The sequence below is a fragment of the Myotis brandtii genome, unplaced genomic scaffold (genome assembly GCF_000412655.1).
Source record: "Myotis brandtii unplaced genomic scaffold, ASM41265v1 scaffold363, whole genome shotgun sequence".
NCBI lineage: Eukaryota > Metazoa > Chordata > Mammalia > Chiroptera > Vespertilionidae > Myotis > Myotis brandtii.
In genome coordinates, this window is record NW_005363938.1 from 1,964,593 (window position 1) to 1,981,037 (window position 16,445).

The window sequence follows — 16,445 nt, forward strand, 5'->3', positions numbered from 1 at the left end:
ATGGTTCGATTTCCGGTCAGGGCACATGCCCAGATTGCAGATTCTTGCAGGTTCGATCCCCAGTGTGTGGGGCATGCTGGAGGCAGCTGATCAATGAGTCTCTCTCATCATTGATTCTCTCTCATTATTGATGTTTCTACCTCTCTCTCTCTCTCTCTCTCTCTCCCCCTTCCTCTCTGAAATCAATAAAAAATATTTTTTAAAAATTATTTAGAATAGACTCTTTCTTGTAATTTTATATGTATGTGTATACATTTTTAAAAGTCTAGAAAACTACATACTAAAATATTAAACCCTGGTTCTATCTGGTCAAACATAGGACAGTTGGAAAATCAGTAAGGAAAATATACAAGAGTTGAAAGATGAATATGTTTAAATTATGAGCTCACTGTGATTTAAAAAATTCACAGGCATCCTTGTAAGATGCTGGGGAACAAACTCATTATTTGGAAAACTGGTTAAGAAAAGGGGGGAGGGCAACACATTGATTCTCCCTTTCTTATACAAATTGTTCAAGGTCACTACATAACTGACAAGGAGAAGTCTGTCTTTATTTTTTTTAAGTCATTAAATGTCCTTTCAACATGGGGAGCCCATTGTGACACCTTCTCCATCCTATTTTCTAGATGTGTCCACGAGGTGGGTGCCGAGGCAACGGGCTCTTTAGAGGCCTGTCCAGCGGCCTGCTCCACACCCTCTGACCACACCTGCAGGAGCTGCGCAGTGCTGGAGACACCGGCTCTCACCCAGCTCTTCCAACCCCCCTCCCCCACCCCCTCCCCCATCCAGGCTGCTGTGCTCCAAGGCAGAAGGTGAAGGCTGAGTTAGGATGCACAGTCACCAGGACGTACTGTGTGGTCAACAGCCTACTTCAGCAAAAGACAATTCACCGTTCCTTTGAATTCACTGAGATAATCCTCACGCTTGGGCCCCAAATCCCACGGAGATGGAGTAACCCCCATACCCAATGAATGGGGCCCTGGCGCTGGGCAGCCAGTCCTGAAATGCAGACTTTGCAAGGCAAAATCAGAGGGGCAGAAGCTCCAATACTACTTTTCTCCCTCGGTGTGAAAATAACAAGAATAAAAACGAGAAGCTGATTTCCTCCGAGGGATGATTATTTCTCTTGGGAGACCAGTTCTAGAAGCTCGTTTAAAAAAAAAGATGGAGAAATGAGCAAATCATTCCCTAAAGCTGAGTGATCACTTCCGTTATTCAAAAAAGAGAAATAAAGACTAGCAGAGAACATACATTGTCCTGAGTTTAGCCATCACATTTCCTGCATTTTCTGTTGTTGTTAACTATTGTCACCCCAATAAATTCAATTTAAAAGTTGTTTTTGAATTTCTCTTGGGAGTTAATAAGCCCAACAGCTTCCTCCCCTTATTCCACTTTCACTGTTATTAAAAGTACTTCCTCTACTTGGAAGAATTCCAGCTAATAAATGCAGGCGAAACAATAAAACCAAAACATAGCAATTTTGTGACCCTCAATAAAATAATGGGCCTTGGCTATAATATCAATAGTTGCTAAAACCATTAGGCCAGTGGTCAACTTCCTCATGTCTCCGCCTCATGGGGAGGGGAGGGCTGTGAAATCATGGAGGGCCAGGCCGACCCCCAGAGTTTCTTTCTGAGTCAGTAGGTCTGGGATGAGCCCAGGGATCTGCCCTCGTCTCACAAGCTCCCAGGTGAGGCTAAGAATGCGGGTCAGCCCACACTTTCAGGCCCACTGAGATAGATGAAAAGCAGGTGGAGAACATGATAATGGATGGGCCAGGCTGGCACCACCCAAACCTACTAATGAACCTTAATATCACACAAAGAAAGAATTGATCAGACACAACGCGTCTCCAGATGGGATGCCGTAGGAAGTGCCATCGCCACCCATGAAATGTTCTTACAAAAAGGAAAGAACAGAAGCTGACAAAGCCTCCGATCTAACCCCTATTTACATAAAACGCAGGGCACAGGGGACACAGTGATCAATGTCATGGGCGTGCAACAAAGTCCAGAAGGTGGAAAAGCATAGAACAGATGACCCAGCTTCTGTAATAGACAAAGTACCAAAAAAAAAATCAGGGGACCCTATAGATTAGAAGGGATTTCAAGACACATAAGAGAAATGGGAGGAGGGTGATGATGAAATGAAACTCGCTTCAGGTGTGATAATGATTGAACTTGAGTGTCAGGTACCCGAGGTGTCACACCATTCCCTCTACCTTTGAATATGTTTGGAAGTTTCCATAATGGAAAATTCAAACAAGTACAATAAAAGATAAACACTGATAGAGGCAAAGAAGGAATGCCCCCGCACTGCAACATACAGGCCAAAGCACAAATAAAGGCATATGCTGTACTTTTAAAAAACCACCCCTTAAATGGAAAGCTTTGAAGAATTAAAAGTAATCGTCGGGGAAAAATTTTTTTATTTAACAAGCCCTCCCAAATGAAACATTTATGAGCTAATTGGGAAAATTTGAACATCGACTCACTGTCGTTTATATTAGGAAAACCTGTGAAATTCTTTGGTGTGAAAATGGTACTGTGATTTCATCTGTTTAGAGAGTCCTTTCCTTTTAGAGACATTTGGAAATATTGATAGAGAAAATGATAAACCGGGTTTTATCTCAAAATAATCAGGGCAGGGAGGAAATGAATGGGGGTGGAGAGGAAAGAAGATTGGCTCAGGTGTTGATAAATGCTTATGCTGTTCTGTCTACTTTTGCATATTTGGCATTTTTCCTTAAAAAAACATTGCCATATAAAATTTATAAAACTTCCTCCTACTTGTAAGCATTGTCAATGGTGCACCATCTCCCATTTGGCCTGTATGTCAAAGCCAGTGAGGAGTTTTCTGAACTGGGCTAAATCCTTCACATCGGGACCACCAAATAACATCACCACAGCCTCTGGAGTTAGGTTTTATGATAAGCTCCATCTTACAAGTGTGGAAACCAAGGCTCAGAGAGGTGAAGGAATCTCCCTCAAGTCACTCAGCAAAAAAAAGTGACAGAGCTAGGATTTGAATCCATGCTTGATTGCATACTATGTTCTTCTGCCTCCCAGATAAGCTTGATGGGCTTGTCGGGAGCTCAGTGGAGTATTTGCAATGAAGGAATTGATCCTTTTAGGCACCTGGCACATAACAAACATTCAAAAGGGGATCCAAATCAACTGCACCCCACAATCAGAACAAATCTCACAGACACAGCTGAGAAGGCAGATGCAAGGAGGACATACTGTGTGATTCTTGTTTGTAAGAGGTTCAAAACCAGGGAAAACAGATGGTGATACATCATGACTGGAAGGGTGGGACAAGAGGGGGCTTGCAGGCTGATGTTCGCCGGTTGCATGGGTGTGGGCACTTTGTGAAATTTCCCCGGCTGCACGCCCACAGGTGTGTGCGTCTTTTCTGGACATAAAGTACACTTCCATGAAAAATTTTGGTTGCCTTTCCTTTCCCTTTCTATCTTTAATTGTGGTAAAATACACAGAACCTAAACTTTACCACCTTAATCATATAGTTATGCAGTTCAGTAGTACCAAGCACATCTATATTACTTCCCAATCAATAACAAGCTTTTGAATGGTAGCTGATTGTTCTCAAGAGGGCTGGGAGAGGTGTTTTATTTATTCCTAGCAGGATGACGACTAAGTAGGCCCTTTCTTTCCTTTTTTAGGTTAAGACTCTTTTGCTGCCTTTTTTATTGAATTGATTGGGCTCTTTCTAATTGCAATATTGGTGAGCTGCCTTAACAGTCAGGAAAAACAGCAAAAAACACAACCGAAAAATAAAAGGACACAGGAATCCCCATGGCCAGGAAGCCTGTCTAATCCAGGATTTAAAAAAAACAAACACACAAACAAGATCAAGTGCAAAGAGTCGGTCTCTGTCCAAAAAAGGAGAGAGAGCATCTGGCTAGCTCCCAGGGCTTTCATGCCTGTGGCAGTTACGATGTGTGACATCTGCTTTGGTCACAGGAGAAGAAGGAAGAGGAAAGAAGAGCCTGGCTTCGCCCTAGCAAGGCATTCCCCAGTGTGCTCTGTGGAGCCCCAATCCCTTGGAATATTTGGGGTGGGGTGCGGCGGGATTTAGGGAGGTAGAGAGACAATCTTCAAAGAAAAATAAAAAAAAAACGTCTGTGGTCAAATCCATTTGAAAAGTGCTCCATGTTCCCTCCCCCTCACTGAGGGGCAGAACACTTACCAGGTCGTCGGAGGTCCCGGCAGGTCCCGAAGAAAAAAACAACTACTTCACTCCTTTGAACCCAGAGCTCCCCAAAACATTTGGCCACAAACCTCTTTTCCCACTAAACACTGATGAAATCCCACAGATTTGCCCTTGAGGAAATTCGGCGAGCCTCGTAGATGAATCGTGCAATATTAGTCAGCATCGCTGCTACAATTTATTGAGTGCCAGCTTTATCGCATTGAACCCCAGGAGAGATACCATTGCCTGACTTACAGATGAGGAAACAGGCACAGAGAGGTTAAGTGAGTTGCCCACCGTGGCACAGCTAGATATGGTGAAATCCAATTAGAAAATGTATTTTTCAAAGTGATCTCTTTTGCTCTGTCCACCTTCTTGGAAGCGTGCAGAGAACCCAAGGACTGAAGGAAATCCAGGCACACAGGCAACACAGCCTGGATCAGACTTGGAAACTTGAGGGCTCTGAGTAACTTGGTTTTATTGTTCTAAGGACTGGCCTCAGCACGCATGCAGAACCTTGAGTAGGGGACACCCCGGCAGAAAGGGTCAGGTCAGGCACTCGGAGGGGCCTGGGGCCATGCGGGATGAAAAGTAGCTTTGCCAAACTGCAGCAGAGATGCGAGACTGCAATCCTGGGGTAGAATTCTCCCATGAAGGGAAGCACTACCTGGCCTGCTGCTCCCTGCGGCGGTCTTTAATTCAGAGCGGGGGTTTTCCGTTTCAAGACTATGGACATTGGGGCTGGATAACTCTCTGGTGGGAATGGGAGCTGTCCTGTGCATTGCAGCATCTCTGGCCCTCCACCCACTAGGTATAGCAGCATACCCTTCCCTGGTCATGACAACCAGAAATGTCTCTAGACATTGCCAGGTGTCCCCTGGGAGGCAAAACCGTCCCCAGTGAGAACCACTGCGCTGGAGTAAAAAGACCGGCTCTCTTGGGAAAGACAATCAAAGCTGAGGACAGTCGCTACTTAGTCAACACCAGCCTGGAACGTCAGCTGCAGACGGTCACCTCCGATCAGACAGAGACAGCTGCCCAGGTGGGCAAACCTGCAGGAGGACCCCCAGTACCTCGTTTCTTCCTCTCCAAGCCCCACTTCTCCTCGCCTCCCCTACCCACGTCTTGCATCAGCTCCGAGGGCTGAAAGGACACCTCCAGGATTATGACCCAGGACTAATGAATACAAAGTACAGCTTGTGATCAAGGGCTGCCCTTGAACATTCCAACGAAAGCAAAGGACTCTGTCGCTGTTAGTGTTAGCAATGCCTGGCACAGCTGAGTGCCTCAGTCCCGGCTTCCTTCCCAACAGCACCTGGCTTCACTCTGAGCGCAAACAATCTGTTCATTAGCCTCGGGGTTACAAGTCCCAGCTCTGCTCCAATCTCGCTGGGTGACTCTGAGCAGGTCACTCTCCCTCTCTGTGACTTATATTTTTCATTTGGGAGGGGAAAGGGGGGGGCTGGCCTAGCTCTAACATTTTATGGTATCTGTGATTCTAGATCCGTGGTCGGCAAACCGCGGCTCTCGAGCCACATGCAGCTCTTTGGCCCCTTCAGTGTGGCTCTTCCACAAAATACCACGTGCAGACGCGCACATACAGTGCAATTGAAACTTCGTGGCCCATGCGGAGAAGTCGGTATTTTGTGGAAGAGCCACACTGAAGGGGCCAAAGAGCCGCATGTGGCTTGTGAGCCGCGGTTTGCCGACCACTGTTAGATCAAAGCATTGAAATTGGACCAATTGAGAAGGGCCAACTGCTTTAGGTTGTTTTAACATCAATTTTATTTTCCCCAGAGGACCTCAGGGGTAAAGGGCTTTCCCCTTTTGCTTCTGCATTAATGAAAAGTGAATAAAATACTCCAGAGCCCAAAGAGTGTACGGTCTGCACATCATCAGGCCTGGTGGACAGCTTCCCTCAGGATTTTACTGCCAAGACACTGGTGCAAGATGCTGGGCACAGATTCAAATACCTCCAGGGTCAGGTGAGCAATGCAGAGTGACCCCAGGCCAGAGCTGGCGGGGCAGAGCCCTTTCACCCTCTCCAAAGAGAGTGGCAGCTCGACTCCCACTCCTGTCACCCAGCAAGGATGTGGGCCCTGTATGCCAGACCTTCAATAGACCTGAAGTCTGAATTTAGGTTCAATATACCCTCCCCTTGGAGGCCGCTTCAGCAGTCTCTATCCATTTTAAATGTGCCTGGTCTTTAACTTAGCAATTGCATTTCTGGGAATTTATCCTACAAATACACTCAGCCAATTAGACAAAAACAGATACACAGGATGTTCCCTGGAGTCCTGTTTATAAGAAATGGGGGGATGAACTGGTACGTTTCGATAAGGGGTTATTCAGTAAGATGCTATACTTCCATACAATGGAGGGTCATGCGGCCCATAAAAAGAAAGCCCCCGAAATGTGCTGATATAGAAAGATGTCAAAAATATGTAATTATATAGACCAAAGCTTAATTTATGGAATGCCGATATTTGTGTGTAAAAGGAAGATTTAACAGATAAAAGTTTTAGAAGAAGCACAAGAATACATTAACCATGACATCTAGAGATGGCAGGTGGGGGGGAGGGGGAGGCAGGGGAGAAAACATTCTACATGGAGAGTGGGGAATGGCTATCATGACCCTGGTGGCCTCAGACACTGGCCCCTTCTGAGCGCCTGTGTCACTGGCCGCTGCTGCACCAGCGGAGGGGAGGAAGCCCACGCCTGCACCAGTGAGCAGGTGACGAGCCCCAGGGTCCTGTCTTAGGGACTTTGATGAGGACTGTCCCTCCCAAGCCCCAGCATCGCTGACATAAGTCAGAGATACCCACCTTCCTCCTGCAGATGCAACAGGCAGCACTAGCTTCTTCCTGCATCTTCTGATCCCACAGGAAAGCTCTTTCAGATTCCTGCTTGGCCTTCTCTCAACTTGTTTCCTCCACCGTGTGACCATGGTTAAACGTGCTTTAAGGTCGGGGTGGAGGGAGGGGACCTCAGAGAGCAGAAGAGCCACTGGGAAAGCCAGATAGGCTTCCTCCACTCACAGGTGGAAGCTCTCAAAGGGTGCCATGGCCACCGTCAACCAATCACGAACGGGCCAATATACCTGGAATTGCCGTGCTCCGGCCGCAGGAGGAAGTGTGGCTATACTAAAACAGAAGATTCAACCACCGCCTTTGGCTCAAATAAGGATTGGGTTTATGAAGAGATTATACAAAAGGAAAATTGGGAACATTTCTTCTTTATGGATAGACCACACAACAGGCTTCCTGCTTCTGCCAAGTACCCGCTGTGCCACAGTGAGCAAGATCCTTAAAGTCTCTGGCCATGTGTGCTATAAATAACCATCCGCTCTCGCTGGCCAGGGGCCAGGCACTGTGCTCAGCCCTTCATGGGCATTATGCTATTTAACCCTCCCAACAGGGTAATAATCTCTTAGGCATTGGAGTTAGAAAGAGCTCCCTTTGTCAAATTCCATCTTCCTCATTGGCTAGTTGAGTTATCTTGAGCAAGGTATTCACACTCCATGGTTATAAACAAGCGCCCATTTTACAGATAGGAAAACTGAGGTTTGAGAAGGCCAGTGTGGAGGATTTTTAGTTTTGCTTGTGACAGTCTAGGATTCCAATGGATTTAAAATTGAACTTGGCTTTCCAGAAAAATCTAATAGATACCTGTGAGAATTACATGGTTGTGCCAAAGCTTAATATCCACCTGCTTGGATCCATCGTACTGAGGAAAGGAGATAACATCCTGCCCACCCCCCCGAAATAAAACTTCAAAATAAGAGAGTAGGAAAAACTGATTCCCCTTTCCTCCCAATGCCTTCTCCTCTGGGCTCCTCCACTTGGTCCTGAATGGGAAGGACAAGGGCAGAGAAATCCCCAGAGTCCCAACCAGCAAAGCTGCAATAGGAGGCTAATTTGCGAGGGGGCTGGGGATGGCCTCATGGAAAACGCTACCATAAATGGGCATGTTTGCCTCAATCTCAGCCCTCACACAGAAATGTAATGATAACAACTACCTTGTAGGGAATAACACGTCTATTTCAGACACAAAAATAAAAAAACATGGTGTATACAAGGCGGGCTCCCGAAACTTCTCGGGGAAGACCCAGCTAGTTCACGTTTTGGACTCTTGGGATGATAGCCCACCTACGGTCATCCGGCTAGTTGACTACCACGCCACCAGGGGTCAAACGGCGCCTTTTATTTGAAATTCACAAAAGGTCAGTTTATGTTTTCTTCAAAGAGAAGATGGTAAACATTTGCCTTCTTGGAAACATTTGGTCCCACAAGAAACCCGACTCGGACAAAGGTTTTGTTCATGATAAAGAAAAAAAAGATGGTGAGGTCAAGGGGATAGACTTGGCATCAGACAGACCCAGGAATGGGATCTACCACTTGCTAGCTGTGTCATACCGGGCAAGCTACCAAACCTCTCTGAGCCTCAGCTGCCTTGTATACTCATCAGGCGTCAGAATGCCTCCCTTACAAAGTGGTTGCGATAATTAAATGAGATACATCAAGTCAAACACTGTTACAGCGCCTGGCACGTACGCGCTCCATCCGTGGCAGAGCCTTCAGTGGGAAGGCTCCAAAAGAAGACTGCTCTTCCTTCCACAGATACCCAACCCCCTGTCTTATAAATGCCATCTAATGACTTTCAAGCTCCCTCTCCTGATCAAAATTCTGCACCGGAGCTTTAAGGAAACCAAACAAACCAAGAAGACTGCACCAAACAGAACAAAACTATGCAAGGCAGTTTACTAACAGCCCGCCTGTCTTCCCTTCTCCAAACCCTGGCCAGTTTGCAATTTAGTCTATCAGTTCCTAGATAGACTAATCGCTCCCTGTCTCGGGTTTCTAAATATTTTCTTTTACTTCTTGATAAATATGGCTTTGAATGGTGCCTTTCCTCAAGCAGCAAAATCCCCACCAACTGTTCTCTGCGCAGGGAGGAAACTTAAAACAAGCAGTAGCCACACATTGCTTTTGCCCGCTTTGTGAGGCCTGAGAGTCACTTCGCACGGGCTGCTCCGCAGAAAGCCCCGGTGCAATCTTATTTAATGCACCTGCAGGTCATGGAGGCAAAGGCGGACTTTGGCAGCGGTCTGGGCATTTGAGGCCCCTGGGATCAACCTGGATAAATTTTTTAAAATTTGGAGGAAGGGGATCTGGAAGAAAACTGGGCTGTAATAAATGAACTGGATCAAAACCAGTCTATTTCTCCCGGGTTATCAACAAGCACAGCCTCTGGACTGATGATAAAATACTGCCCTCTCTGGGAGAATGTGCCCATGTGTTTTTAACTGAGTTAATGCCTCATCAGCAGAACCTAGCAGTGCTTCCAAATCCAGGTGCAGTGAACTTGGCGTGACTATGTGACAGGAATGGCCCTTCAGGAACGTCCACTGCACTCTTTCTGTGCCTAGACGAAAAGTTAGAAGCCTGGCCTCCGAGGCTGGACCTCTGAGATTTGTAAGGAAGCACATCTTCCAGATTTGCCTCAGAGCCAGAATCAGCTGGGACCCTTTTTACTTTTTAAGTTTTTCTGGAGATTCTAGTGTCACTGGAGGGGGGCCCAGGCATTGTCTGTTGTCTTTCATTAAGTACCTCCAAAGTGCTACTTAGCATTGCCGGTTTGGGGGAAATCTAAGGTGATGGGGCAGAGAGAAATAAAAATGGTGAGCCCCCACCCTCTCACCATAGTCCTGAAGAGGAGGGCAACGGATACACCTTACTGCGCCCCAGCCCCTGGAGGACCCTTAAAGCGCAGACCGAGTTCCCCTTCCCCCCACCAGGCCACACTACTTACAGATCTCCCACTGGGGGGATAACGGAGAAGAAACTGGATGGAGAGCTCAGATCTGGCACACCTCCCAGGCAGGGGCGTCCAAATCTCCCAGCTCGCCCAAGACGCCTCTCTTTATAGACCCGGAGCTGCCCGCGGGTGGGAAGGGGGAGGCCGCCCAGGAGGGCGGGGTGGGGGAGGGTCCCTCCCTGCTCCCTCCGCAGCGCCCCCTGCAGGGCCGGAGAAGCGGGCTTTTGGTCCAGGCTCTTGGGCGCACCTGGGGCGCCGGCAGAAGGGCGCACCTGGGACGGACGCGCAGGGGCCAAGGCGGAGGCTCCAAGCAAGGGCACCTGCTGAAGTGTTGGAGCAGGTGTCTCACCCCCGGATCCCCGACAGTCCCCGAGACTCCGGGTCCCTAGGGAAAGGGGTCGAGTGGCCAAGGTCTATGGGGGATGCTTAAGAATTGCTTCTCCGATTCAGTTTCAGCCTAGGGGGCTCTAACCGCTTCCCCTCCCCCCCTGGGGAGGAGGGTCGAGTTGATAGGTCCCCGCCCCCACTCCCCGTTTTATTCGCCTCCCGCTGTCTGGAAAGGGAGCCGGCCGTGTTGCCAAAAGGGTAGAAAAGGGGATTTTTTTTTTTTTGAACTTTGCAAAGTGCAAGGCAGGAGCCCCCGGACTGCTGGGAATTGTGCGGGAAGGGGAAGTTTTTACTTTTCCCAACTTGCCATCCCCACCTCCACCCACAAGAAAAAGAAACCCCACTGTTGTCGGTTGAGGCCCCGGGGCGCTCCATTCGCTGCCTCTGTGGCCTCAGGCAGGTCAGTTCCCTCCTCTGAGCCGTGTCCGCGGCGGAAACGTGTGTGGTCATTACGTGCTGTGATTTGCAAGGTGCACGTCAGGCTGCCAGGAGAATGCGGGCGGGACCCCGCCCTCGTAGAGGCTCCTATCCCTCCCAAGAAATTCTTGCAGATTCTTGCCTAAAATTTGACTCCCTGTCTCTCGTCCCCTTAGTGCCTCTACCAATCCCTTCTCTATCTCTCCCCCCACCTCTCTCCATCTCCTCATTGTCTGAAACTGTCTCTCCCCATCGCCGTTTCTTTCTGCCTTCTGCCTTTTTGTCGCTCTGTGTGTACAGCTCTGTCACTGTCCATCGCTGTCTTACTGCCTCTCATATGCCTCTGGTCTCGGTATCTCTCCTGTAGGTCTCACTGTCTCTGTGTCTCTCCTGTAGGTCTCACCCTCTCTGGTCTCTGTGTCTCTGGCTCCAGTCTCTCTCCCTCTGCCCGGCTCTCCGTCTTCCCCGGTCTCGCTCCCTCGGTCACACGCACGCACACAGGCCATAAAAGGAAGCCCAGGCGGTGGGCTGGCCCCGCGCCAGGCCGGGGCGGGCTCCTTCCTGCGGAATTCCCAGCGCCGCATACCAGCCCGGGGCTGCCCGCTCCCCCTGACTAAATATGGTGCCGAGCGGCCTCCGGAGCGGCGGGGGGCGCGGGGCGCATGTGAGTTCTGAGAGTTCTGCATCGCAGACCCTCTTGGTCCCGTCCCCATCCTCTCCATCAAGCTCACCTGGTACGCACCCTGCAACACACTCAAGCCCTCCTGGCAGCGCTTGGCGGGGTGGGAAGGAGACCCGTCTCCTTGACGCAGAGCCCCAGTCCCACGCGGGTCCCAGCTACTTCCAGCCAGAGGGATTGGGGAGAGGGCTAAAGGAGTTGAAGACCCTTTCGAAGGCTCTGTGCTTGGCATATGCCCCGTCTTATTCCACAAACCCTCCCCAGCTAAACAGGTCAGGTAATGCGGGAGGGAGGAGCTTTATTAATACCCCCATTTTGCAGGTGAGAAAACTGAGGTCCCAGAGGAGTGGCGCAGCTCTCACTGGGACTGGAGCCCACGATTGCCATGATTCACCTCCAGAGAGATTCTAAGGGAACTGCCCAGAAGAGTTGAGTTTGAATCTGCCAGTGCCAATTTCTAGGGCGACTCCAGCAAGGAACTTGAACCCTGTGTCTGTTTCCCTACCTGTAAAATGGGAAGGACATCAGCTATTCCTGGCTATTTGTAAACAGTCCTTGAGATGACCAGGTAAAATGAACACACTACATTGCTTCCTGTTAGTTGCTATTATTCTCAACAAACCTAAAACCAAGTAGAGTGGCACCAGGCCTTGGGGACATAGTGAGTGAGAGCCTGTCCTGCCCCAGTGTTTGCCTACAGGCTTCCGGTCCCTCTTGGTCCCTTCTTCATCCTGCCAGCATCCAGCTCCCCTGGTCTTCACCCCCCAAAACACCCAAGCCCAGTCCCCTGCCCACAAATGGGCCTAAATCAAAGAGTCAAGACAGAGGCAGTATTCAGTTGGCTGGGGAAGTGAGGGATAAAGTTCTTCAGAAAATGATGAATGGGCTGCTTCCCCACGTGCTTTTTAATGTCTAGGCTGTAAAAGGAATGGAAATTGTCCCTGCGTGAGCACAGAAATGCTGTGAGCAGGGAAGAAAGGAAGGGGGAACTAAGTTGATCACTACCCTCCCCTGTTTGCAAAGATAGTCCAGAGCAGGCTGTCAGAATCAAACTTGCTGGCCTCATGGTATGAAGTGGCATTTTTCCCAGAGGCATTTCAAAGGGATTGCATTTGATTCCTTAAAGAAATTGGTAACCAAACACTGAATTCTACTGCATTATCTCACTTAGTCTTTATAACAACCCTATCAAGTAGGTACTTTAAAAAATCCCCCACACTCCTATTTTGCTGTTGAGAAACCAGGTTTGGTGATTTAACCAGCTAAGGCAGCACAGCTAGTTAGTGGTGGAGCAGGAATTCAAACCCCATCTGTCTGATGCAAAATCTGAGGTTTTTAACTCATGATCTGCTAACCACCAGCCAGGCAACTTCAGGATGGTCAGTGAATCTCTCCTCTCTGAGCCTGTTTTCTGGGAAATGCTACAGGTACTCAGGAACAGTATGTGCACATAACAGTCATTCAATAAGTATCTGTCCAATGCAGCAGCTCAGACGTTTGGATTTTCAAAAGTGTATTGTTATCCCTGGCCTAACAGTTGGTTGGAGCGTCGTCCCATACACCAAAGGGTTTTGAGTTCAATTCCCGGTCAGAGCACATACCTAGGTTGCAGGTTTCACCCCCAGCTGGGGCGAGTACAGGAGGCAACTGATCAGTGTCTCTCTCACATTGATATTTTTCTCTCCTGCCCCCTCTCTAAAAATCAATGAACATATCCTCAGGTGAGGATATTTTAAAGTGCATTTTTATAATAATAATTAAATCAGATACTTCCATTTTATTTCTCATAGATCAAAAATCCAGTTAAGATTGAGGGAAACAAAAAAAGTTATCTTTTCTAAAATGTTATTTCAGCCAAGAACTGTCAAGTATGGTTCCTTGGCGTGTCTTTTCTGTGAGGTGCCATGTCCTGGGACTTTCCATGAACTCAGGAAACAAGATGGCAGAGGAGAAATTTTTCTCCTGGAGTCTTTTTACCAAATAGCTTTGTATTTGCCACTGGCTTAAAAAAGCTTCAAAGTATCATCCCCTCTAGTTTTTAATATTTTCAAAGGTTGGGTCCAAGCATGGTTTACTCCTGCACGTGCTTCACAATGTAATCATTTAAAAGTGTATCAGCCCTCAAGTCATCCAGCTCAAGATCTACACCCAACTCTGCCTCCCTGTGAATAAAGGGGCCTCATTCCTCACCAAGAGAACTGTTCGGCTTCTTCTCTCTTGCACAAAAGCACTTGTTTCACCCACGACAGCCCCCACGCTTCTCCGGGTACAAGGCTACCTCACCCAGTAACCTGCAATGCTCTTTCCTTCCTCACCAATTTCCAATGCTGGTGTCCTAGTAACTCCAGATTCTCTACCTCTATCAGGAAGGGTCCTAAGATTCTCGATACAAGTAGTTTTACAGTTCCTTACAAAACTCGATAGTCTTACCATATGACCCAGCGAATTATGTTCCTTAGAATTTATCCAAACGAGTTGGAGACTTATGTCCATACTAAAACCTGCACACAGAGGTTAACAGCAGCTTTCCTCGTAATTGCCCAAACTTGGAAACAATCAAGATGTCCTTCAGTAGGTGAATGGATAAACTGTGGTATGTGCAGATGATGGAATGTCATTTGGCACTAAAAATAAATGAGCTATCGAACCATGGAAAGACATGGAGGGATCTTAAATGCATAGGATTACGTGAAAGAAGCCAGTCCGAAAAGGCTCCATATTATATGATTTCAAACATATGACATTCTAGAAAAGGCAAAACTATGGAGACCATAAAAAGATCAGTGGTTGTCAGGGGTTGGAGGGGAAGGAAGGATGAATAAGCAGAACGAAGAGATGTTTAGGACAATGAAATTACTCATAATGGTTGATACATGGCATTATACATTTGTTCAAACCCATAAAATGTACACCACCACGAGTGAACACTGATGTAAACTATAGACTTCGGGTAATAATGATGTGTCAATGTAAGTTGATAATTGTAAGAAATATACCCTTCTGGTAGAGGATGTTGATGGGGGAAGCTATACATGTTGGGGGGAGAGGGGAACCCAGGTATATGGGAAATCTGTATCTTCCTCTCAATTTTGCTGTGAATCTAAAACTGCTCTAAAAAAGTCTATTTTTTTAAAAAAGATAGTTTTACCTCTTTCATTTTAAAAATAATTTAAAGAAGGCCATGCAATCCTTGCAGAAGTTATTACAAAAATAAAATACCAGTGGCTGGGAAGCATTGTCCCAAATGCCTTTAAAGGCATAGTCTCACAAATATTAATCCTTCATGTACACTTGGCTTTAGGTTAAAAGAACACATCAGATTTTACATAATCATACAGGCATGTGAGTCATATACAAATGTGTTCTTGCACATAATTATAAACCTATTAGTTTATTCTATGCAAACATATACGCTAAGCTTAATTTATCATCTTCAAAAGCCACTCGGCTCCTGCTTTGATTGCCCAAGTTTTAAATTTCCCCTTTTCCTAAATCCCTCTTTAGTCCCAATCTGCATACTATTTTTGTGTAAATCCAACGTTTCGCCTACATTTCTGAAAGATAACGGCTCCCAACAATCCCACGGGAACCCCCAACAATGATGTACTAATTTAGTTTATGAACAATTTGATGGGTCCTCTGTATTTATATTTGTCTTTCCTTTATTTTTTAAATGTCTCAGCCCATTTATCTTTTTAAATTACTGGATTATAAATTAGTTGACAGTGTTAAAAATCCTGAGTACAGAAATTTCTAGAGCAGATTTTCTTAGCTCAAGATCCTCCTTTGTGGATAATCATAAAAATCTCATAGTATTTTGAAAATAGGTGTTTTTTTCTTTTCCAAACATAAAAATGTAATACTAAACAAAACCATATATGGCCCCGCCATTTACTGGCTATTTTACTTATTTGTATTTATTATTTTTGTACACCCCAGTGACCAGATATTATATAACAATATGTGATCATCTCAATAAATCTCATACCCATCCAACACCACGCCTAGTTATCAGAATATTGACTATATACATATTCCCTATGCTGTTCTTTACATCCCCGTGACTATTCTGTAACAACCAATATGTACTTCTTAATCCCTTCACCTTTTTTGCCCAGTCCCTCTATCCCCCTTCCCATCTGGCAACCAACAAAAAGTTCTCTGTATCTATGCGTCTGTTCTGCTTGTTCATTTTGTTTGTAGATTCAATTGTTGATAGATACGTATTTATTGCCATTTTATTGTTCATATTTTAAATCTTTTCTTCTTCTTCTTAAATAAGACTCTTAACATTTCATATAATACTGGTTTATCCCCCCACCACTGCCATCTATGAAGAGGTATTGTTCCAAGGTGAGAAGGCTGGTGCCAAGTGCACGTACATCGTCAACCTTGCCCTCCATCTGCTAACAACCAGGTTGCTGGAGATCCCAAAGGGAGGCCTGGAGAGCCTTCGCCAGGCTCTGGTCTACATCTCTGGTGATAGAACAGTCACACAAACACCCTTTGCACACATGTGAGTTGTTTAAATTTTTTTTTTTTTATTAAATGATACATCGAAAGTATAAAAGTTGCCTAGGTACAAACAAGTTACAGAATAATGCATATAAATACACAATGAACTACATGTGACAATTCCATTTAGCTTCTATTTTGATAATTTTACATCAGTATCTAAAATGCTAAACTCCAGCATTTTTTCTTAATCTAGTTCTTTATGATGATTGCAATTCCTGAGATAAACTTAGTGTCTCTGCTAACATCTTTGTATGTAAACCAAATCCTCTGAGAAAAATTCAGATACTTATAGTCCCACATACATTATAATTCACAATTATAATCAGATACTACAGATTTCACTTAAAAAATGGAAATGAGCCCGGCTGGTGTGTCTCAATGGATTGAGCGTCGACCCATGAACCAGGAGGTCACA

General features: G+C 46.3%; 1 protein-coding gene across 1 annotated transcript in view; it reads right to left on the minus strand.

The window, feature by feature from the left end:
- Nucleotides 1-10,122, minus strand: part of LOC102239219 (myosin-11-like) — a 33,893-nt gene extending 23,771 nt beyond the window's left edge. Inside the window, exon 1 of the mRNA XM_005872051.2 lies at nt 10,024-10,122. The gene's annotated coding sequence lies outside the window, so the exon portion shown is untranslated. The remainder of the gene's footprint in view (nt 1-10,023) is intronic.
- Between the last annotated feature and the right edge of the window lie 6,323 nt (nt 10,123-16,445).